Source organism: Microtus pennsylvanicus, chromosome 2 (assembly GCF_037038515.1).
Source record: "Microtus pennsylvanicus isolate mMicPen1 chromosome 2, mMicPen1.hap1, whole genome shotgun sequence".
Taxonomy (NCBI): Eukaryota; Metazoa; Chordata; class Mammalia; order Rodentia; family Cricetidae; genus Microtus; species Microtus pennsylvanicus.
Genome location: NC_134580.1, coordinates 47,715,032 through 47,738,540, shown reverse-complemented (window position 1 = coordinate 47,738,540; position 23,509 = coordinate 47,715,032). Strand labels below are relative to the sequence as shown.

The 23,509-nt window shown below is 47.8% G+C and overlaps 1 protein-coding gene across 3 annotated transcripts in view; it reads left to right on the top strand.

The window, feature by feature from the left end:
• Positions 1-23,509, top strand: part of Zhx2 (zinc fingers and homeoboxes 2) — a 131,032-nt gene that overhangs the window by 46,106 nt on the left and 61,417 nt on the right. The window contains exons 2-4 of one of the 3 annotated variants that reach the window (XM_075960994.1): positions 2,322-2,461; positions 3,284-3,343; positions 20,551-20,624. The gene's annotated coding sequence lies outside the window, so the exon portion shown is untranslated. The remainder of the gene's footprint in view (positions 1-2,321; positions 2,462-3,283; positions 3,344-20,550; positions 20,625-23,509) is intronic. The other 2 variants (XM_075960993.1, XM_075960992.1) reach the window with 2 other exon arrangements.

Below are 23,509 nucleotides of genomic sequence, written 5' to 3'. Positions count from 1 at the left end.
TATGTTAAGCAAAGTTCAGTGAGAAAGGGTAGGCTATGAACCTCAAGCACTAGGTTCAAAACCTGCCTCACTCACTCACCAACCCGTCCATGATGCCAAGATTAACTTCCCTGAGCATCGTTTTCCCCAGTTGCAAGTGGGAATAATGGTAGCATTTGCCTTACAGGTCCTTTGCGAGGTTTAACCAACTTTATGAGTGAAAAGAGCTTGTGAAAAGCATAATAAACACGAGCAGTGATGGCCCCCATCGTCTTTGATGTTACTAATGGCTTTCATGGAAAGGCAATGACCAGGGTATAGTATCAGCGTTGGACGCACTTGCTTTGCTGGACCCGTAATGACCATCTCCTGTCTGGGCTGTTGGCTTTATCTTTAGTGAAGAGCAGAGAGTCGTCCACCCCCATTCTTTCAGTACTTTCAAAGGGAGAAAAACAAAGCGCTGAGAACCGATGCCACATGGCCCATCAGGGCCGCACCAGTCAACTCTGTCACTATAATAAAATACTAGAGAGAATTAACTTATGAAGAAAAGGGATGCTCACAGTTCTTAGGGCCTCTGGTCTAAGAACAAGGTGGTCCTATGGCTTTGGGCCTCTGATAGGCATGCCAGGTGGTAATGGTAGGAAGCGTTTGTCAGGACAAACTATATACCTCATGGTCAGGAAGTGAAGGAAAAAATGGCAAGCCAGCAATGCAATGTTAACTCACAGGTGAGCGTCAGCGCATGAACTTTTAAACAGCCCTTCTAAATTATTGAGATAGGACTGTGGAGGTGGCTCGGTCGGTAAAGTATTTGTTGTGCAAACATGAGATCCTCAGCACCCACACAAAATGTGGGCATGGGAACATGTGCCTATAGCCATGGTGCAGGGACTAGGAGAAATCCTGGGGGCTCACTGGCCAGACAGTCTAGCTGAAATGGCAAGGTAGGTCTTCTAGGTTCAGTGAGAGACCTTGTCTCCAAAAACAAGGTAGAAAATCTAGTTATGCGGCGCTGGGAATGAGACCCCAGACCTTTGTGTGCAGCGCCAGAACACTTCCAGCTGGGCGACACCCCTCCCTAGTCTTCCTATTTTTTTCTTTTTAATTAAAAAGCAATAACGGCAGGAAGGCAAGATGGCATGGAAGGTGTGGAAATTAGTCTTTTCCGCATGGAGAGTCTTGTGCATTTTTTACTTTGTTATCTTTTGACTATTTCCCAGCATTTCAAAGCAACACTCCTTCGGACAGAGCGAGTGGCTGGCTGGCTCGTAGGTAGCGGCTGTCTGGGTTCTGCACTCGTTTCCCTACTCTGGAACTGTTTGTGCTTTCGCCTCCCGGCTGAATTCTGCAGCTTCACTCTCACACCCGACTCCAGAAGGCTCAGCAGCAACCCCATCCTGGCACTGGCCTGGTTCCTAATCAATACAGACTCACCAGCCCAGGTCTAAGACCCTTTCAGCTCTGCTGCGGCCTCTTTAACTTGTATTTGTTCTACAACCCCATATGGATGTAGATATGTTTACTGTGTGCTGTAGTCTATGAGAGTTAATATTATTAATATTAGCATAAAGGACTTGCATTATCTTGGTCAGTGTTCCAAGATGGGAGGATCTAATGACAGCGGCTCTTATCGACGCCGTTCGACTGTGTGAATTGACAATAAATTATGACACTGTGGAACGCACACACGCATGTGCACGTATATGTGAGGGGGGGTGGGCTTGTATGCATACCCACACATATGTGTGGACACATATACATACCACACACAGACATGCACACATAAAACAAAAGTACTGAGAGAATTGCAAATATGACCACAAGACCCTGCTAGATGTACCTTCCGTAGTTCTCATTGTTCCTCGGGGCTTGGAGATTCACAGATCAAAGGCCAAGGAGACTAAGTAGTCGCACAAGATCAAACACATCATAAGTACAGGAAGAAGCTACTAGAACCAAGTCTGGGCTGTTTTCCATATGCTACCAGACCTCTCCTTGCCTCGGCCGGGAATATTCTATCATAAGAATTGTAAATTGGATTCAGAAAGGAGTCCTCGGGGCAAGGTGGTTTTCTTGGTTGGAGTAGCCTTTCATTAGCTCTCCACAAATCAGTGTGCTCTGGTGGCGGCCTTTGACCCACACGGTAGAGCAGCATTGCTTGATAACTCTATATAACCCACTATGAATGGTCCCCTGGCCTAAGCAGGGAATGTTGGGAGGAGGGTTGCTGCATCTTCAGTATGCTTCCTTGGCTAAAAATGCCAGTGGTAGCCAAATTGAGGGACATCCCTGCCCTAATGAGGGTCCATCCAGCCTGACTGATGGTCTCTTTGCTTAAGGGCTAAATGGGTGTACCCACGCCTTTGAAAGCAGCTTGATAGAATTCTTGGCATTGAAATTGGCATCAAAAGTCATCAACTACAGCCCGAGATCTGCCTCTTGTCTGTATCACCTTCTCTGGAAGCCTCTACAAGCAGAGGTATGTTGCTGGAGGCTTTCTGTCTCACTCACCAGTTTCTGATTAGCTACTCTGAAGCTTAATACCAATTACAATTGTTTGGTCAATGGCTTAGGCTACTTACTGGTTAGCTCTAACTATAAATTAATCCATTTCTAATAGTTTATATTTTACCATGAGGCTCTTGACTTGTTACCTCACCTCTTGCTTCCCCAGTGGCTACATCGTATTTCCCTGATTCTGCCTTCTCTCTATATCTTTGCTTGGACTTCCACTTTTTTTTTGCCTGCCCATTGGCCAAAAGAACTTTATTCATCAACCAATAAAAGCAATACATATACAGAAGGACATCCCACATTATCTCCCATTTTCTGTCTAAATAAAAAGAAATTTAACATAGTAAAATTACATATAGCAAAACAGTTATCAAGCATGAAATAGTTACAATATTTAGTCTATTTGCATTTGACAAATTCAAGAAAATATTTTATCATCTAGTCTATCTTTATGAGTCTAAAGATGTATGTCTAGTTTATCTTTTATCGTAACTAGGGAAAACTATAACTGTTACTATCTGTCTCCAATTCTATCAAAGACTCCAGAGGATATAATATTACCTAAGTAAACAGGAAGTACATTGTAAGTAACTTTCAAAACTCTAGAACTGACAGAGCCATCTGGATGCCTGGACAGTCACCCAAAGTTCTTCAGTAACATTGGGGCATCCATCTTCAGCCTATAGGCCCATAGTATCCAGCAGACTTTTCCATGAAGCAGGAAATTTGAAAGACTGCCCTCACCTATACAAGCACCTTGTCACTCACTTTCTTCCGTATCCTGCAGAATGTCTGGCAGACTCTTTCATGAAGCAAGCACCCTGAAGGACTGTCCTACTTTCTTTTGGTAAGTTCAACAGTCGTTTTCCTGTGGGTCCTTCATATCCAGTTTATAGAGCATACAATTAAGCAGTCCAGGCAAGAGCAGTTTCTTGCCCAAATGGCTAGCAAGCTCCACAAGGAGCCTCTTTGATGCCCATCTTCCTCTTGAAGTAATTGGTGCTGCCCGGGGCAGATGTGTCTCACTGTCATGAGAAAGAAAATGTGCTCACTCTCTTGGGAGGTCAGAGCAGAAGCCAGCCTGTGCTGCTGTTCCCATCTCCCTGGGATAGAGCAGTGGGACCTGGCAGTTTCTATCTTTGTCGGGTATTCAGTGAGTCTATGTTTTCCCTTTGAATCCCATTTCCTTTGTATCCCCATAATAAAGATAGTTTGTAACTCTTGCAATACCTCTCACATTAAAGGGCTACAGGAAAAAGTCATTCCTGTAGCCAGCCAGGACTTACATGTTGTAATCTCAGCACTCAGGAGACTGAAGCAGGACCCTCTGGAGCTCAGTCACATGATGAGTTTAGGGCTAGACTGGGCTATACAGTGAGACTCTGTCTCAAAAACGAACAAACACACCAGACACACAGAAGAGACTTGGAACACAGTTTCTCGCTAGCAGTGTGATCATGGGTGAGCCACTGAATCTCTCTGAGCTCTGCCTTTCTATCTGCACAGTAATAACACCTCCTTACTGTGCCATGAGAACTAACAAAGGCAAAGCGTAGAAAGTGCTTAAGGGGCTGGAGAGATGGCTCAGAGGTTAAGAGCACTGCCTGCTCTTCCAAAGGTCCTGAGTTCAATTCCCAGCAACCACATGGTAGCTCACAACCATCTGTAATGGGGTCTGGTGCCCTCTTCTGCCCTGCAGGTATACACACAGAGAGAATATCGTATACAAAATAAATAAATAAATATTAAAAAAAAAAGAAAGTGCTTAAGACAAGGACCGACGGAAGCACTAACTTGGGAGGTTATCAGATGCTGTTGAAAAGGCCGGAGATGACACTGAAGATCATACTTTTGTCATTTTTCTAAGGGAACAAGCTGGCTGATCCTTTAAAGGAGATCTCATTAGGCCTTCGGTACTCTACATGGACTGTATTCTAGAACTGCTTTCACTTCTACTTGACAGAGACCAGACATTGCCTGGGTTCCAAGCAACTCAAGCCAGACTGTTTGAACAATGTTGATGCTGTCATGGTAATCAGCCATAGTATCCTGGTAGCAGGAAAGCAGGGAACACTGCGATGCAATACCAGAACTCTGGAGTGATTGAAAAGAATGAAATACAAATGCACCTTTTAAACAGAAGCAGATAGATTCAACAGTAAGGTTCTTGTCTGACTATCAGGTCCCAGTCCCCAACAATGAACAAACAGCAGTAACAAGAACAAAAGATCTATTACGCCTTCCTCTCCTGCTCTCAGGGCTGTGGAATGGTTCTGAGTTCAGTGAGAGTCTTCACGGGTCATATCGGAGGAGTGTTGTGTCCGATCTCCATTTTGAGATGACTATTAGCCAAAGAGGACTTCAGAAACGGTACCAGGGAAGACACTGAGGGAGGCTGCTGTGGGCATGCATGCCAGAGATGTCAGCAACGTTGAAGAAGAGAAAGCCCTGGGTGGATTTGGGTGGAAGGTGAGAAGCAGCCCTTCCAGTGGGCTGGCTGAATACCATTGGCAGAGAGAAGAGCCCTATAGGCTTTTAGAATTCAAGTGGGTAGGTGATAGGAGTCTTGAGGAGAACAGCCTCGAGGGGAGTCAGACATTCCTAGGAATTCTATAGGATGCCGCCATTGAGCCCACACGCGGGCTCTCTTGTTTCTACAGGGGAGAGTGGAGTGCCCCATCCCCTGGCCTTCTCTGAAGCATGCGGGTCACCGTCCTGTTCTGTGGCGTGGCATGGAAGCAATGCTTTCTGTGAGAAGCTCAAGCCCAACCCCCTTCACCCTGTCTGTGAGGATTTCTTCCATTGGCTTTGAGAAGCCCTGTGTCCCTTCTGTCGCCAGGGAGTAATTAATAACCCTTCTCAGAATGCTGGGCCTGGGACCAAAAACAAACAAAAGCCCCGATGTCCTACCTTCTAATGTTTCAGCCTTTGGGGAACTTTTTTCTTGTGCCAATCTCAAGGGATCTTTCCACTGCTGATGCTTAAAAATGACTTTAAAAAAAAATATTGTACTTAGACCTCAAGTAACCTTTACCCTCTGATGGCTTCTAACTGGGTGGAACCTAGTAAAATTACAGTAATGTCAGCACCAATCAGAAGGGTTCTGAGTAGCATTCCACCCAAAGGCCCTTCTGATACACATTCCTTGGTTTTAAGAAAATCTCAGAGGTGAGGGAAAGGAAGAGGCATCTGAGAGACAAAGGCTGTAGTGTTTATGATTCTCACAGCAGCGTGGTAAGTTGGAAGTTGCTCTAGCTAGGGCACATGAGCAGCACCTAGCATGCGGGTTCAGATGCTACCGTCTGCGTGAGTAGGTTCTAGAGAAGAACTGGGGTACAATAAGGCTGCAGTGCGTACCCGGGATCCTTTCCAAGCTCTGCACGCTCCACAGCGTTCTCATTTGTAAAAGGAATCTGTGATGAAAATGATGCTCAATGGGACAGAATTCAGCCCTTCTTTGTTCCGCTCCACCTCCAAATTGGACACCAGCTTCCTTTGTGTATCCGCCTGTCCCGAAGATGGACTCACCCCTGTGATCTTTCTGAGCCTGCTCCAGCCCACCTGCCTCGTGCTCCAGACACCCCTCCACTCACCATCTTATACTCCTTGTTGTTCTTTGAGGTGGGGTTCAGGCCCAATTCTATGCTTTCCTCTCTATTCTTGCCTCTTGGAACCCTCCCTTTGTTACCTTCCTCTAGTGTTGTTGTTGGTTTTTTTTTTTGTTTTTTTTTTTTTTGTAGTTCCAAGCAGGGCCCTGTAGGCAATGGCATGATGCCATGAACCCCAGATTATCTTATTGAAGGTCTAAATTCCTCTGTTGGTTGTCAGGATCAGAGGCCTTGTCTTAAAGTTCCTCATCCCCCAGGACCAAGTGCCTGGCTCAGAGCATATTACACATCTGACATCTGGAAAAGGATGACAAGAACTAGGACCCACCACAGCAAGTGGCCTGTGTCCTTGTCTTTAGAGGAGCCACCTTCTGTCCTAAAGGAGGAACTGTTATTCAGAATGCTGGCACACCAAGCCACCTCTTTTCCCAACCCTGTCTTCACCCCTGGTACTAGCCAATCTCTGCCCTCTGGAGGCGATTCTGTTTGCCACAGCTAAGGACAAGAAGTGGAATGTCCCCACTGGAAGTGGTTATGCGTTGGGGGATGAGTGTCAAAACATGGAACCAATTACTCGACGTTGCGCTTGGATTTTCCCTTTGCCTCCTGACTCTAACTTTGTTCCTTGAAGACAGTTTTGAAGGCCAGCTTCCATGGTCACCTCGCCGAGGAAAACTGTGAACACTTTGCCACAAGTCGCCCTTTGAGACAAGGCTTCTCTGTGAGCGTGCTTAGAATTTGTCCTCCTCATGTTCTAATGAGTGAATGAGCAATGAAACCACACATGTGAGCCTGTGCATGTCGTGTATGTGTGCATATACATGTGTGTGTGTGTGCATGTATGTGCATATGTGTTTGCGTGTATGTTTTTACTTGGTTGACCTGTGCTCCTGTAGGAGAGAAGCAGTCTGCTGAGCTTGCCCTTTCTTGCAGAGATAATCCCCATTTATGAAACAGCCTCTAGCAGGAAGCCACACCCCTCAGTTGCCACTGGGAAAAGTGACCATGATCAACCCTTTATTCCTGCGCTCTGGCCTTCCCCGTTGGTCTCCAAATTTCTTCCAGCTCAGTGGCTTCTTCCACTGAGTTGGATTTAATTATTTCATTCTTTATAAATGGAACACAGCCCCCATCCCATATTCTTAGCCTCAACCCTAAACTAACTAAGATGTCCTCATTAGTACTCTAAGGACATTGCTGTGTGGGAAGACACATAGGCCCCATTCTCAGGCATTGTGTCTTCGCAATCCCGCTGCCCATCTCTATTCAAGTAATGAAGATTTGACAAGGCAGGGCAGGCAAGGTCTGTTTTCCCCAGGATTCCTGATACTGGGGTTTCAGTCTAGTAAAGTATTTCCGTGAGCGTCTGAGGGAAAGAAATGGGCAATCCATGTTTCTTCAGAGACCACTCTAACTGTCTAACTGTCTGGCAGTGGGCCAACTGTGGCTAGCTCACCCTTCCCGCACTTCCTGGTTTCACAGCCAGGGTAGGCGGGAGGCCAAGAGATTTTCACAATGGATAATCATGTGAAGAGGGGACAGTCTTGAAATCCAGACCCCACATGACCCCTAAATGACGGTCGGGAGTCCTGAATCACCGTTAGAATCTATTGCCCAGAGCTGCTCTGGCCACCAGGGTTTCCTCGTGGCCACATGTATGGTCAATAGCAGCAGTCAACTCAACTCAAGAAAAACCCTAGACAAGGTGGGAGCTGTCAGAGAGCATTGGGATGGCAAGGCAGACAGGGCTTTTCTGAGGTTTTCAAGGTGGAGAGCTGGGATGGAGAGCAGAAAGGATTTTAGGGAGCTTGACTGCCATCTGCAAGTTTGTTCTTTGGTCTTGTGAGTCTGAGAACCAGCTTCCTCATTGGAGACATGGGATTGACAATCTCCGTCTCCAGGAGGAACTGTAACCAATGAACACCAGGTGTTCCCAGCAATGCTGCACCCTTATCAGGTGGTATTTTATCTCTACCTGGGTTGCCTCTTTGTATTGGTTTCCTAGAGTTCTTGTAACAAACTGTCATGAACCAAGTGTCTTAAAACATGAAATAAAGCCAGGCAGTGGTGGTGCACGCATTTAATCCCGGCACTAGGGAAGCAAAAGCAAGCAGATCTTTGTGAGTTTGAGGCCAGCCTGGTCTACAAGAGCTAGTTCCAGGACAGGCTCCAAAGCTACAGAGAAACCCTGTCTTGAAAAAAAATGAATGAAATGAGGCAGTAGGGCTGGTGTTCAGTAAACATTCAGCTCTTTCCCTAATCCTCACTGGGCCATCATTCACTCATAATTATCATCGTTATTGTTAACGTTCATTGAGAGTTCCCAAACACATCTTAAATAAGCTTTTTCCCAAGATACAATGTATCAGAAAAGAATGAGACCTCTGTTAACACACGATCAGTCAATAGTTAGCATCTCTTTATCACCTTGCACACTCTGTGTGTACATATCCATTGCACATATCGGTTCTGGCTCTGGTTGTTCCATCATCAGCATCAGCCTGCCACCAACTTGACCCTGAGCACAGCCTCCAGGTACTGCCCCATTGTCCCTTTCGTGGGGTGCCATCATGTTCTGATATGTGTGGATGATACCTCTGGAATCAAGTCGCGTGAACTTGAACATCCAGCAGGATGGTGCCATTGCTTCTGGTTGCATCCCTCCTCAAACCAACCCTCTTTAACAGTCCCGTGGAGCATGGTAGCAGCCATTAGCCATCCTGCCCGCCCACCTTCACGGCTTGCTTGCTCACCCCACTCTCCAATTCCCACGCACTCATAGCTCTTGTTCAGGCACCCTCCAAGCCGCCGCTAGTGCAGCCACCACCACACCTGCTAAGAAGATACAGAATGTTTTGCAAGTGCTCAAAGCTAGTATAGATGGGTGATGGGAAGTATGGGGTGGATACATGCTCATGGGGTGTTGAGGATCCCGCTTTGACTTCACCAAGAGGGCTGGAGAACTCACAGAGAATGAGATGGCACCGTCAGGACAAGATCCCAGACTGGGTCTTGAGTAGACAGAAAGATGTAAGGATAGAAAATGCAACGAGGTTCTGAGCAATGCTCCAGACAGTGAGCTCTATGAAGATCTGGAGGGGCCAGACGTGGTCGCATACACCGCTAATCCCAGCACTCAGGAGGCAGAGGCAGGAGGATACCTTACAAATTGGAGGCCAACTTGTTCTACATAACAAGTTCCAGGTCAGCCAGGGCTACACAGTGAGATGCTGTCTCAAAACAAAACTAAAATGGAGTAAACTAAATACCGGGAGTGAAGCAGATTAGAGCCACAGACCTCACTCCCTAGGTCAGCACACCGAGACACCTGGCCATACCATAGGCATGTCCAAGAAGACATGAATCTGTAGATCTTTACAGTTAATAAAAAGTATGTTTGCCTATAGAAAAAGAAAAGATCATAAACCAAATTCAGTCACCACCAACCCTAAACCCTTCATTTGTTTCCTGTGTCACATGGAGTAAAAGTTGAAGTCCTTCTGTTAGGTCCCCCACCCAAGGATATCACAATCAACTATGACCGTCACTCTGCTGCAGCCCCTGACCTGTAACTGGTCCTGGCCTGCAGCGTGTCTGCCTTGCCTTTACACTGGCTGTTTCTCAACCCCAAAATGGTCTTCTCCCAGCTAACTCCATGGGCTTCTGCCCCCTGCCCAATTCAGGTTCTGCTTAAAAGACGCCTTCATGATTTATAAGCAGTCATTGGTTACTAAGGGAGAGGGCCCCAGGGGGCCTCACCAGTCTCTGAGTTGCTGGGGATGGAGACACTGGCCAGGTGCTCCTGTTTAAGTAACCCCTCACCTGAACTCTACAAGCAACTTGGAAGACTCTCACTGGCTCACAGGAGCAAAAACGGGAAAATAGAAAAGGGGACGATTTGGAAAGAGGTAGGACATCATGGGAAGGAAATAAGCGGATAATAAAAGATGAATGGAACATTTTTATACATTATATAGATGTATAAAAATGTTATAATTAGATGTTATCATATGTAATTAGTATAGGCTAATAAAAGTAAAGTATGTAATAGAAAAGATCCATCAAAACAGCATTTCCTGACCACTGGAGGGTGAAGCCACCATGAACCTCTTTCATTTGTCTTGACTTTCCTTCCAAGCAGCCATCATAACTGACGTTGGATGCTTATTTGCTTGTTGAATTACCTGCCTTGTCCGTGTCTCTAAGACTCTACCAGGGGAAGGAGTTTGGGTTGATGGCTTGGGAGCCCCTGGCACGTATCGGATTACGGTAAACATTACATAGCTGCAGGAATTATTAAGGGCCAGGCTCTGGCTTTAAATGAATTACCTCATATTTCCCAGTACTCTGATGATGCCGGTGCTGTGAGGGCCTCATCTGTCAAGAGCTCAGAGAGTAAACACATCTCCTCCGACTACCAACTAGTAAATGTCAGCAGCAGGTCCCGAACCAACTAGTATTCTTCAAGACCCCGCTTTTACCCATTGACTGCCAGGAGGCAGACATGAAAGTCATGTTCACGAACAATTTGGGGACGGAGGTACACCACATGCAAGTCCCAGGTCAAGGCGGCTGTGCCTCGGGGTCTAAGCAAATCTCCCACACCCATTTCTCTGCTTCCTGCTTCGATTTTAAAACCTTGGAGACAATGTTTTTGTTGCCTTCCTGGAGGACGCAACTTGAGATGGCGAAGAAGTCATCTAAAAGGCAGCCCTTCATAGAACAGTCGCCAGCAGAACTTGGTGATCCAGGTTACTCTGAGCTACACAAATGTGTCTTTTATCGCCAGAACTGACCAGTCCATCTCTGTGCCTGCGATGGCTTATTGTTGGAAATCAAATACTCCAACATCCGGTGGCACAAAGAGCGCTGGACTAGACTAAGTCGCTTTTTTCTCCACTACTAAAATAACTTGTGTTAGCAAACAAGAACAGCAACTCTTATTTCCTTAATCTGATCAGGCATCTGGGATGTTCCCAGCACTCTCTACTTATAACTGGTTCAATTCCCCAAGCCACTACTGGGAGAAAGTACAGCTAGGAGCCCCAGTTAATAGCAGGCACAGAAGAAGTTCAGAAACTTTGCCAAGCCTGGCATCTACAATCAGATCAAGCTAGAGGCGAGCAGTCAGGCTGTCTGCTGAGGACACATTGTAACAACACATCGCTCTGGTTTGTGACTCTCAGCTTGGTGAACTGGGGGGAATGTACTTGATCAGCCTTCCCAGCCTGAAACGCCTATGCTTTGGGAGACTGAGAATGTAGTGGGAGTTTTGAGTCATTGGTGTGAATGGAACGGGATGAGCCAGGGGTGGCTGCGGATGCTAGGCGGAAAGGTCTGAGCCGCGGTTCCCTTTGATCAAGTTCTCACTTGGGTCGTGCTGTGCTACTACTGCCCTTACGTTTTCTTCTCTCCATGGTTTGCTGAAACCTGGAACCAGCTTCCCCTCTGAGCACTGCTCTATAGGGGAAGGAAACTCGAAGTGTCTTGACTTCAGCCTTACATTTTTCCTTGGCTCATTCACAGAGACCGTGTGTACAAGCCCAGGGTTGTTACCCCTGGCATGGAAACAGAGACTAGAAAACAGAGAACTGACTTGGAATAGGTAGTCTAAGGTCACATCTTTTCCTACCTCCTGGGATTACTTCCTGGGTCCGTTCCCAGGCCTTTTTCTATGTCACTGTAATCACCTCAGTCTTCCATTATCCTCACCGCCTCCACTGTTGCCACACCTCCGTGGGTACGAAGACACTGTGATGATAACTGATAACTGTCCTTTTGTGTGCCAGGGACTGTGCTGGGGACTCCTCCCTCTTGATTTCCTTGTCATCTTCACAATATATCCTTCACAATATATCCTTCGGGATGCATAGCATTCCTGATGCCCACTTTATGCAGGAGGTACTTAAAACCCCAAACCCTCACTTTACACAAAATAGCACAGCTAAGAAGTGGCCAGACCAGCCCTTGATGGGTGCCATCTGCTGCTCTGGGCCCTATAGGAGAATTCCAGATTCCTTGATGTGGCATTCAAACCCTGTGTGCCCACTGCTTCTGCTGTGCTGAATGCCCTGACTTTCTCCTTCCCCACACTCCGGCAACCTTGCTGAGCCTGCTCAGCGACATCCTGCTGTGGCCCTGACACTTGCAGCCACTCATCTTCCACGTCCCAGGAAAACCCACCCTCTCCATACAGTTTCCTCTCCCCAAGTTCTCCCATAACCTGCTTTTCAGCCTCTGTGGCTGTCAAACAGTACGACAGGCACCTTAACACATCTCACGTGTCTGAGAGATACAGGACAACAATATGGGGGAGAGCAGCTAAAGGCAAAATCACAGAAAGCATGGCCCTTCCCAAGGGCCTTCTGACACACCATGCCAGACCAACAAAACATATTTGTCACTGAAACTTGAACCATGAGTTTGGGACTCCTGGGGGCTCATTGTGGCCCCATGTGTTTTTCTGCCTGCCAATGCCCAGATTGGGGGAAAGGAGACAAGATCCTTCCTGGCAATTTGACTTGGTGGAAAGTATCTTACTTATCACTGGGTCCATGAAGAAAGTCTTGACAGTTCAAATCATGGGCTATTCTTCAGATAAATTTAAGTTTGATGGGCCCCTCAGCCACTTATTTCCTAGAAGACCAAAGAGAGCAGCAGAATAGAAGGGTTTCACATTCCCCACACCTCGTCAAGGTGTATTTCTTATATATATTCCTTCTGCCTAGTGTGCGATAGACTTCAAAAGCAGCCCGCGTTTCCCTGATGGTTAATTGGGTTGTGCGTTTATTTTTGTTCTCTCAAACATTTATTAGCCATTTGTATTTCTTCTTTTGAGAGCTGCCTATTCATTCAATGGCCTGCTTATTGATCTGATGATCTGGATTGTCCTTGGTGTTTAATTTTTGGAGATAGCAATGCCCTAGATAGATCCTAGATACTAATACCCTGTTGGATGTATAGTTGACAGGCTTTCTCCCGTTCTGCATGGAGGTTGTCTTTTTGCTCCTGGATTGCTCCCTTTTCAGAGTTGCTCTTCTCAGGCACCTTTTGTTACTGCAGTGACAGATAACCCTGCAAGCCACTATTTGGACAATGAACAAATCAGTAGTTTGAGATTGGACTATATGACATAGTAAAATTAAACTGATAGACAGGGGCTAAGGGAGGAGGGTGGAAGGAGAGGTCAGGAAGGCCTTGCTGGGGACATGACTTAATGGCAATATGAAGCCTCAGGCAAAGAATTCCAGGTAAAGGGGGGGGGGAGTGTACATGTAAGAGCTGGTGGTGAGCACACTTGGTATCGAGCCCTGGAATCCATTGTGTTTGCTGTGGTTAGTACCAATGGCCTCCTCTGAGTCTGCCACCCTTTCCAGTCTGTAACAGGACTGAGATGCAAGCCATAACTGAATGAGATTTCAAAAAATGAGTAACTGAGCGAGGGCTGGGGCCGGAAGAGGCTGTTGCAGCAGAAACGATGGTGATAGGGTGGGGTTATCTGGTATCTGAGGGACACCGAAATCTTAGGACAAGCCAGGCAAAGAGGCCCAAGCGCCATTTGGATGACATCAGTGTTGGCTGACAAAGGCAGCCTCCATTGTCCCTGTAGAGTGGGCAGGTTGTCAGTCCAAGAGAATGTTCTCTCCACTCAAGATGTACGGCCTCGGGCACAAATCCAGTGTGTGAGTCACTACCAGATGTACATCTTGTCAGGGAAAACTGTGGCCATTGAGAACTAGTCATGGGTTTCCAGAAACTTCCCGGGCAGGGGGCAAGGGGTCCCTTTGGGGGTCCCTGGATGGAGAGCTGATCTGTCACTCTCAGGGCCCATCACTTGCTAAGACGCTGAGGTAGGGTGGACTGCAACCCCTGGACCAGCTGAGGCATGCCTACCTCCTCTTCTCTTCTCATACCATGCCCGAAGCCTCCTGGACTTCTCAGAAGTTCACAGAGTGCGTAAGAATTGAGTGGGGGAGGACTACCTGAGCCCTCATACCACAACTGTTTTCAACTCCAAGGACTTCTCCAAATGAAGCTTCTCTGGCCCTCATCTACAGAGGAGACAAATTGGGAGCTCTCCAAGGTTCCATGAAACCTTTCCCTCACCTCCAGCCTTTTAGGCAGGACAAGGTGAAGTCTTATATGCAGGCCCTTTCTCAGAGCCAGTCAGACACACACAAGGTTGGAGCTCCACCCTAAACAGGTCTGTGCCTCTCCACTTCACTCTGACATCCTCCCCACTCCCCAGACCCTCTGGTCCCCAGATGCCTTCTTCCCCATCCCTCTCTGCCCGCACTTCTCTCCTGGTAGCCATGGAGGCTCGGTCACCACAGGAAAGACATTTCCACCTAAGGGAGAGGAACGCTAACACAGAGCCAAGTTGGGAACTCCAAGAGGCAGCGCCATTAGGAAACAAGATCTTCTCCTCTACCCACCTCCTGTTCGAATCCTGACTCCTTTACCAGAATAAATGGTACCTCTACTGCAAAGCCCTATAGTCATCCTAGCCAGCACTGTCACCTTGGCAGGACCTCCCTGCCACACCATTTCATGGTTCCACTGTGGATACTTTCACTTTCTTTATTCGTGCATAGATTCTAGATTCTCTGGAATCTCTCTTAAACTCACTGAAAGCAAGAACCGAGCTCCCCCCAACAACCCAACTCCCCAGCCCCTCACCCTACCCACCCACCCCCTACCTACCCACCCCACCCCAGTCTTCCCACATCCACCACCAGCCTTCCCTTCCACACCCGATGCCATGTTTGTGATTGAAGCATTCGTTGGAGGGGTATTTATGGAGTAAACCTTTCTCCTATGCGGAAGAGTTCTGCCCTTTTAGAATAAACGGCGGGCTGTGAGCTCCACCCCTTGTATGGTGTGAGAGCTGAGCTAGTTGGTGTCCTCGTTTGTAAATTAGGGACCATCGTGGCACCTGCCTGAGCAGCTGAGATGAGTTAAGGAGCCGTGCAGGCAGAGTGCTTCCTTCAGTGGCCAGCAGATGCTCGACAACATCTGCGGAGCTGCTCAGTTTGGGTGGTCCTCGACACAGAATTGTATTTCCGTTTTTAAAACTATACTGTGCTGCCTTGAAGTTCAAGTTTGGCATTGGCTTGCTGCCAAATCTTTTCCAGGCCCTGCATTCCCTACAGTTACTATGTGTGTGTGCTCGCCAGTGTGCAGTGTGCCCCTGGTTAAACTCTGCCCAGAGCAAGGCCAGGAATATGGGGGAGGGAGAAAGGGTGAATGAAGCCTGAGACTTCAGTGTAACTCCTCCCCAGTTTGGGGGGGTCCCCGCTACATTAAGCACTCTTTACTCAATTCATGTGACTGAGCAAATTTGGACTGTGGAGAGAGAGGAGAAAGAGAGAGAAAGAGAGAGAAAGAGAGAGAGAGAGAAACTTCTCCAGCTATGAGTCAGCATTTTTGTGCTCTTGCACACACATATTTTTAAAAAATAACTTTAGTAAAAATCATTTATGAGGGTAAAGTGAAAACTTCTGGCAGTTTTATTTTGACCCTGAAGGCAAGTAATACTTAAGATATTTAATAAAGGGTTGGAAAGAGAGAGCAGTTGGGGAAACCCCCACAGATAGCAGCTTTTCTCATCCCTACCCACTCTCTTTCGCTCGTAGGACAATCGAATTTCTGTGGGTTTACCTCGTGCCCCTGGAAGCCCAGATTTTTGTTAAATGTGGCCCAAAATAAGGGGTGTACAGAAGAAAGGGAACAGAGTCAGCATATTAGGTGCCCCAAGTTAAAGTGGTAGCTATGAGGGGGCAGAACACTTAGAATCACAAACCTAATTATAATACAATTTCATCTCCACCCTATTTAGTTTTGTAGATGACAGAATAAAGCATCTTGTCTCCAGCCACAAAGCTCTTGAATAAAAGACACCATCTGTCAGTCTCTAGCCAGGAACATACCATCTCAGTGGACCAAAGAAATCAGGGTCCACAGCCAGGAGGGAGACAGGTATACCCAGGGAGGATGCCTGCAAGTCCTAGCATGTCATGACTACCTGGAGACCTGCACTCCATCTACCTCCGTCACCCATCTTTGGCTCCTGCTTCTTGAAGATTCTGGAAAATTTCCCAGTTGATGCTGTCTCCGTTGGAGTTGTTTGTTTAAAGAAAGAAACCACTGCCCGCCCCAGGAGCTTGGGTTTCCAGCTCACTTTCTTGTCTCCTGTGAAGGTTCAAGGTCCGCATGGCTTCTCAGTCTCCCAGCAGTGTGGAGAGCTGTAATCAGGGGTGTTTTCATGCCCCCACCCATTCCTACACACACACACACACACACACACACACACACACACACACACACACACACCTGCCAATGGCCACAGTGGAGCCAGAAGCCCCAGACCAGACAAAAGGAGGCTTGAGCCAGGAGAATTCTTCCCTACATAAATCAAACAGCACTGTGGTTCTGGAGATTTCAGAATTCTGGGCAGAGCTTCTCAAATTATGGGGCACCTAAATAAAGAGGAGACAGCTTTCCAATCAAGAGACACTTCTGACAGACCCCGAGCCTGGACTCCGACACAGAATCCACGTCGTGGGTGACCTCCCTTCTCTCCACTTACTTAAGGCTTTCAGGTGCCACACTGATTACCTCCAAGGCTCTCTCTCCCACACGAGGCACCCACTCCTTCCTTGGCAGGACTTTCATGCCCTGTCTGCTGCATGTCTCTCAGAACTCACCTCAATCTGTGGTGGCCTCATGTGCCTCTTTGCAATCTTGGCCCCTCTGAACTGTGCTAAGATCAGCACAATAATGGCTTTGTCCCCGTTCTGGTGAAGCTAGGGTTCACCCGATCCACAACTTGGCCTGCAGTCTGTGCCCCTGTAAAGAAATAGTGAGAGAACAGAGAAACAGCCTGGAACAAAATGGTTTTACCGCTCCCTGGTGTGGGGCGTATCAAGTGTTGACTGCACTTGACAGCTCTGAAGAGAAATTTCTCCTTTCTCCATTGTGGCTACGTGTATAGGTTCATGTTTTTGCAGGGGTATACTTATGCATATGTGCATCCATATGCACACACACGTCTGTGGAGGCTAGAAATCAGCCTCTGGTATAGGCTGCCTGGCAATGACCACCTTGCTTTGTTTTTAAGATAGGTGCTCTTGCTGGGACTCACTGGTTAAGCTAAGATGGCTGAGCAGTGAGCCCCAATTAATAATTCTCCTGTCTCCAGCTCCCCAGTGCTAGGATTACAAGCATAGGCACCACTATGCATGACTTCCCCCGCCTTTTTTCTCAGGTGTATGTATGTGATATGTGTGTATATATGTGTGTGTGTGTGTGTGTGTTTCATGTATGTGGTTCATATGTATGCATGTGTGTGTGTGTAGACCTGAAGTTGATGTTATCCATCTTTTCATCTTATTCACTGAGGCAGGGTCTCCTGGTCAATACAAGAGCTGGAACACTGATTACCCCAAGAATCCTGTCTCCACCTTCTAAGGCTTCACAGACAAGCCTCCACATGCAGCCAGCATCCACTCGGGTTCTGGGATCTCGGCGTTGGTCCCCTTGCTTTCAAGACAAGAACTTTAACTACAGGGTCATCTTAGCCCTTGGTTTTCTGCACAGGGGCTATGGATGGAGCTCAGGTCCTGATGCTCGCATGGCGGGCATCTTACCAGCTGATCTATCTCCCGAGCTCTGAAAGAAATGTTTTCAAACAAATGCAAATCAGTTCTAGGGTATGATTCAGTTCTCATCCATTGTCAAGATGTCAAGCTGCATCTGTGAATCTCAGGGTGATTCTCAACTTAGCCCTCCTCTAGGGGATGTGAGTTGAAGATGCTGGTGGGAGAATGACCCAGTATTCCAGGAACTTTGGGCACAGGATCAAGGTCGAAGAGACAGTTACTGAGGAAGATGGAAGGATGACTCAGTCAGGCCTGAGCTCCAACTCCTTCAGACTTGGCTTGCCATCCATGAGATGAGTACGTGAACAGCTCTTCATCAGAGTTGTGGGGAAGAGAGAAAACGTGAGCCGTGGCTTGGTGGGCAGCACTCTCAGTGATGATGCTCTTCAGGATTGAGGGCTGGTGCTTGTGAGTGACGTGGGATAGCACCTGGAACAGGCCTTTTAGGTCCACACTTCCAGCTTGTGGAGTGATAACCGAGCTGAGGCTCCACAGAAACCAACCTTCTGCTCCTGGTTCTAACCTGGGTTGGGTGCAGACAGAGCCCAGAGCTCTCTCCTCTGTGCCATTCTTCTCTGTATGATGCTTTTGCCTCAGGGTGTAATAGCACGTTTAGCTGATCAGCGTTTCTTACTGCCAAGGAACGTGTTTGCTGAATGAACGTGAAATGAGCTACCTCAGCAGAGGGTGTCTCTCTTCTATAAATCTTTAAAGTACCCCTGTCTTTAAAGTGCCAAGCAGCTTGACTAGGTCCAAAGGCAAAAATGGGAAGCCACGTGAGGAAAATTCCGTCTGCATGTTTTTTTTTCTCAGTAGCATTTTGCCCCATAGGGTCGATGCAGTAAGGCAGGCCAGGAAGGTAGGAAAAGGTGCATATTTGGAGGTCCGAGGGCACTACAGTCTTTCATTTGGAGTCTCCCAATGAGCTCGGTCATTCATACACAGTCACCACCACCCAGCATCCCTCCCACACTGGAGGAGGAGGTGGGCTGTGTATGTGGCCCCCGAGGTACCAGAAAGAAGTGATCATAGAAGACGAAGGGGCTGTGCAAGAGCGGCAGTAGTGGACTCGAGGCCAGCACCTTCTGTCTCCAAGCATTGTGCCATCCGCCATACTGGTCAGAACCAATGTCTCTCTTGAAGGAAGGTGTGGAGCTGTGTTCCTTTATAAACCAGAGCACAGAACTCATTCTGTGGACCTCTCCTGCCTTGAGAGTCCCTGCCAGTGAGACCCCATCCAAATCACTGGGCTACTCTGTTCAAGTGGCTGCCTGCTCAATTTTGAAAGATAACAATACTGTCGATAATAGTAAGTGCAAACACAGTTGTATGCAGGTCGGTGTAATACCTCTGTCAGACTCAGGTAGTAACTGGTGTAGGAAGGAGACAGAACATTCAAGAGAGTGACCTAGCCCAGCCACAGTGCTGACCAGGGCATAGGGAGCCGGAAGACATCAGTAAGTCAGAACACAGTGTGACAAGATAGGGTGGGGAGAGGACAGCAGGAGCCTTGGGATCACGAGGCAGGGGAGTGACCTTTATCCAGACAGCAAAGGAGTGTAGTGGCTGTTCTCACCTTCCACTACTCAATGTGCTCAGACTTTCTCACAACCAATTGTTTGTCCTTTCCCCTCTTAGACTATTTCTTACGCGTAGCAACTTGGCGTAGCTGAAGTGGTGCCTTAACTGTGAAGAGCTCTTGCTGCTCTTCCAGAAGAGCTTGACTCCCAGCACCCACGTCAGGTGCATTTACACACACACACACACACACACACACACACACACACATTGAATGTAGGATGTTAAAGGTTGACCATTTTACTTTGCCAGTAAACATTTTTGATACCTGTATGTGCCTGATTCTATGCTCAATACCAGATAGACATCAATAAAACATAGTGTGTATGTGTGTATGAATGTGTGTATGAGTATGTGTTCAATATTTAATAGCACCGTGAACTACACATTGAAGTCATTTGTAGATATTAGTGCCTACAGTGTAACGTAGGTGATCCTCCTCACCCCAGTCAAAAGTCGTCCCTATGAGAAAAGAAACTTCCATTCACCTGAGGTTCATAAGGAAACAGGAAAAAAAAACAAATGGGTTTTTGAGGGGCCTAGATATGGAGTGCAGGGGAGAGAGTCCACGCATGTTCATAAGGCACCCCCACTGGCTGGCTGCAGAGCCCCAGGGGGGCCCAGGCCACAACTCGCCCTGTTGGGAACAACATCAGCAGAGCCGGGCACACGCCCTATTCTGCCAGCTCCAGTTCTCCAGAGGAATTTTCAAAGCACACAGGGTGTGTTTGGCAGGAATCTCTCAATACGCTTTGGGGCCTTCTGTTTTATTTCGCTTGAGGCCTGAGCACTGAGCGTCCCCCTTTGTTGGTACCAAAAAGAGGCCCTGGACAACCCGCTGCTGGTGGCAGGCAGGGGAGATTCAAGGAGACTCTAGGTGAGGCTACAGAAGCCCAAATCCCCTTCCGCACCCAAGCGATCTGCCTTTGGTTTCACCCTCCTAAAATTTCTTCTTTGCCACAGACTGCTGACTCACCCAGGTTTGGGGTCTTTTTTTTTTTTAACTCTTCTTTCTCTGGCTCAGAATTGCCACAAAGTCTAGAGATTGTAAAATTGCCTTGATGAACACCTGGGTCCTTATATTATGGGCTCATTTTTATCGTCCCACCTCCATCCCAGTTTTCCTGTGGCTCAGGCCTGCTAGGAAAGAGAGTTGGATGCCCAGTGATTCTGCCCTGCTTCTCACACCAAGATTCTCTTCTTCATAGGTCTCCGTGCACTGGCTGCTTTGGGCATCAGGCTGCAAGACTCCCAGGATGTAAGCAATACGGGGCAGACACTGGTAAGTGATGCTGTCTTTGGCTGTGGTCACACAAAGGGTAGGAGCTGCCTGGGAAAGGCAACCCAGCAACTGTGTTTCCATCCACGGGCACCTGGACGTAGCACCGAGCCAAGCTGCCAGGTGTGAACCTCTCAAAGTCTGCTGGCTTCCTGCCAGGGCTTCCCTCCATACCATGAGCCTGCAGGTGACTGGCTCGCCCCTCCCTGTACAGATGACAGCAACTCAGACTTCCAGGCCAAGGGCATATTTTTAGAGTTATGTTTAGGGGGGAAAAAAGGTCAGAACAGAGTACATACTGCCTGGCTCGGTCAGTAGGCAAAGCCACTCTTGCACAGATAAAGTATTAGCCCCGGTCGGAAGGAGCAGGGAGGCTGAGGGACGCTGTTGATGCCTTGGCCTAAGCAGAGCTCCCTGACCAAAGAGATATGTGCAAATGCATGGAAAACTCGGGTCGATAGTGGGTTCCCTGTCAGTGGCAGAGTTCAAGGAGAAGCTGGACAGATGTCCCCAGAAGACATTGAAGCAACAGGCTGTGATGGAGCAGGGTTGGGCACTCTCTCCTGTGATGGCCTAGAACCTTTGAGGGACAGGATATAGGGAGGTCTGAGGAAGCCTGGAGGAGGTCACCAACTTAAGCACACAGCAATGCTCTGCTTCCGGCAGCCATCACAGAGGCTCCTGAGTGAGATGAGCTTGGGTCTCTCCTGTGCCCTGATGTCACCAGCTGGTGTGGTGCAGCCTTCATGTGTCCCTGTGAATCCTGAACACCTGGTGAGCGTGACGGGCAGACAGGATGCAAAGCATGATGGGAGGTTTGCTGGGGGATGTCTCAACTGCCGCCCCCTCCCAATAGCACTTCCGAATAACTCCCTGTTAGGCACACCCTCAGAGGATTTGGTCCAGGATCCTGACTGCACAAAGTGGAAGAAAAGGCCTAGGAACCATGTAAAAAGGGACCACCCTCTGCCCAGTTCCCAGAGTCCACAGGAGGCATAAGTGGGAAGGCCCAAGGAGGTGGACACCAGAGATATGGAGATGGCTTTTTCCAGAAGCTTGGGTCTTTTAGCAGGGCCAAGACTTATCCCATATGCTCAGGTGACCAAACCCCTACCTGCTGGACAGGAGAGAACTGGGGCTCTAGACCCAAATGAGGATGTTCCCCAGGAGTGGGATCCAAGTTGCAGAGCAGAGTACAGGTGACCAACTGCTGTGCCCTCAGGGCGGTTCTGGGAAGCATTCCCTAGGCCCTAGAGCCGTGGTTCTCAACCTTCCTAATGCTGTGACCTTTAAAAAGTCCCTCATGTTGTGTGACCCCCACCACAAAATTATTTTGTTGCTACCTCATAACTATATATACTATAACCAATAACTCATTATAATTTATATATTACTGTTACCAATTGTAATATAAATATAAGATGTTTCTGATGATCTTAGGCAACCCCTGTGGAAGGGTCATTTGACTCCGAAAGCGGTCCAAACTCACAGGTTAAGAACCACATGTCTTAGAGGGGGCTCTGGGATGGCGCTTTTCCTGTCTTGGAAACTGCTGGCCTGGATGAAGAGCAAATGTTTGACAGCGGTTGTGTGCAGAGTGTGTATTCAGCTGAGTCCTGGACACTTTGTGGGCAGAAAAGGGAGAGGATGAAAGGGGAAAGCAGTTACTTGCTCTGAGTTCGTTCTCCAAACACAGAGATGCTGTGAGGGGTCTGTTGATGGGTGTGCATCATCGCTGCTGTCTCCTTGCTGGGGTTCTTCCTGTGTCTGACCCTGCTCCAAAGTCTGTTGCCAGCCGCAGGCTCCAGGGAACCTGGTGAAGCTCCATGTCCAATACCCCTCCGCTTAGCATCTCGGGTAAAGGAAGGAAGTGGAAGCCTTTCACTTAGCTTTCTTCTTTTCCTGCGTTTCCTGCTAAGGAGCTATGGCAGGTGCCAGCCTGCGATGTGTCTCTGTATGTGGAAAGTGAGCTAAAAATGTGTGTGTTTATATATAAAAAAAAATCACTGCAAAACAAAAAAAAGAATTATTATTCTATAGAAATTGTATATTGGTCCATTTTCAGTTGCTGTAACAGAAAATCTGAGTCTGAGGAATGTATAAAGAAAAGGGGATTATTTAGTTCAGAGTTTTAGAGACTGAATGCCCAAGATCAAGCGTCCTAACCCGTTTGACCTCTTAGTGGATGGTATTGTCACGGCAAGAGCATGCATAGAAGAGACATACAGTGTGACAGGAAGCCAGAGATGAGAGAATCAGGCTTATTCTTATTTTCTCACCTTACTTACTCTCCCTAGAACTCATAGAGGCCCTGAGAGAACTACACTGATCTCTTCCAAGGGTGGCACTCCCGATGACCTAATCACCTCCCATTAGGCCACACCTCTTAGACGCCCCACCTATCAGCATCATAACCCTGGAGGACAACCTTTTTGGTGGTTGCCCTCCCAAACCAGACGATGGTGTTTGACAACCATCTGGTCCCTTCCAAGAAGAACATACTGACTTCAGAAAGATCCTGAACAATGTTCAGGGCCCATTGGGTTCTCTCAACTATGAACGTACCTAAAAATCGTCCCTTAGTGGTGACTTCAATGACCCTTGCAGCCAGAGCTGTGATGCAGTAGTGGGCCAGCAGTGGTGAAGCGGGTATCGGGAGTTGAAGGGCATTGTCTTGAATCTCTCGTCCGTCCACAGTTGTAGAGCCAGCACAGCTGTGGTCCTCCAACATATGTGGGAATACAGGTTTGGGGGAGCAGGTCACTCTTTGCAGTACACAGTGCCAAGATTTGACCCTCGCAGCCTGGTTCCAAACTTCTTTACTTTGCCTCCCTGTGGCTGCCATTAGCTCTCTAAGGGCATATGAAGCCCCGCCACCCAACCCCTGA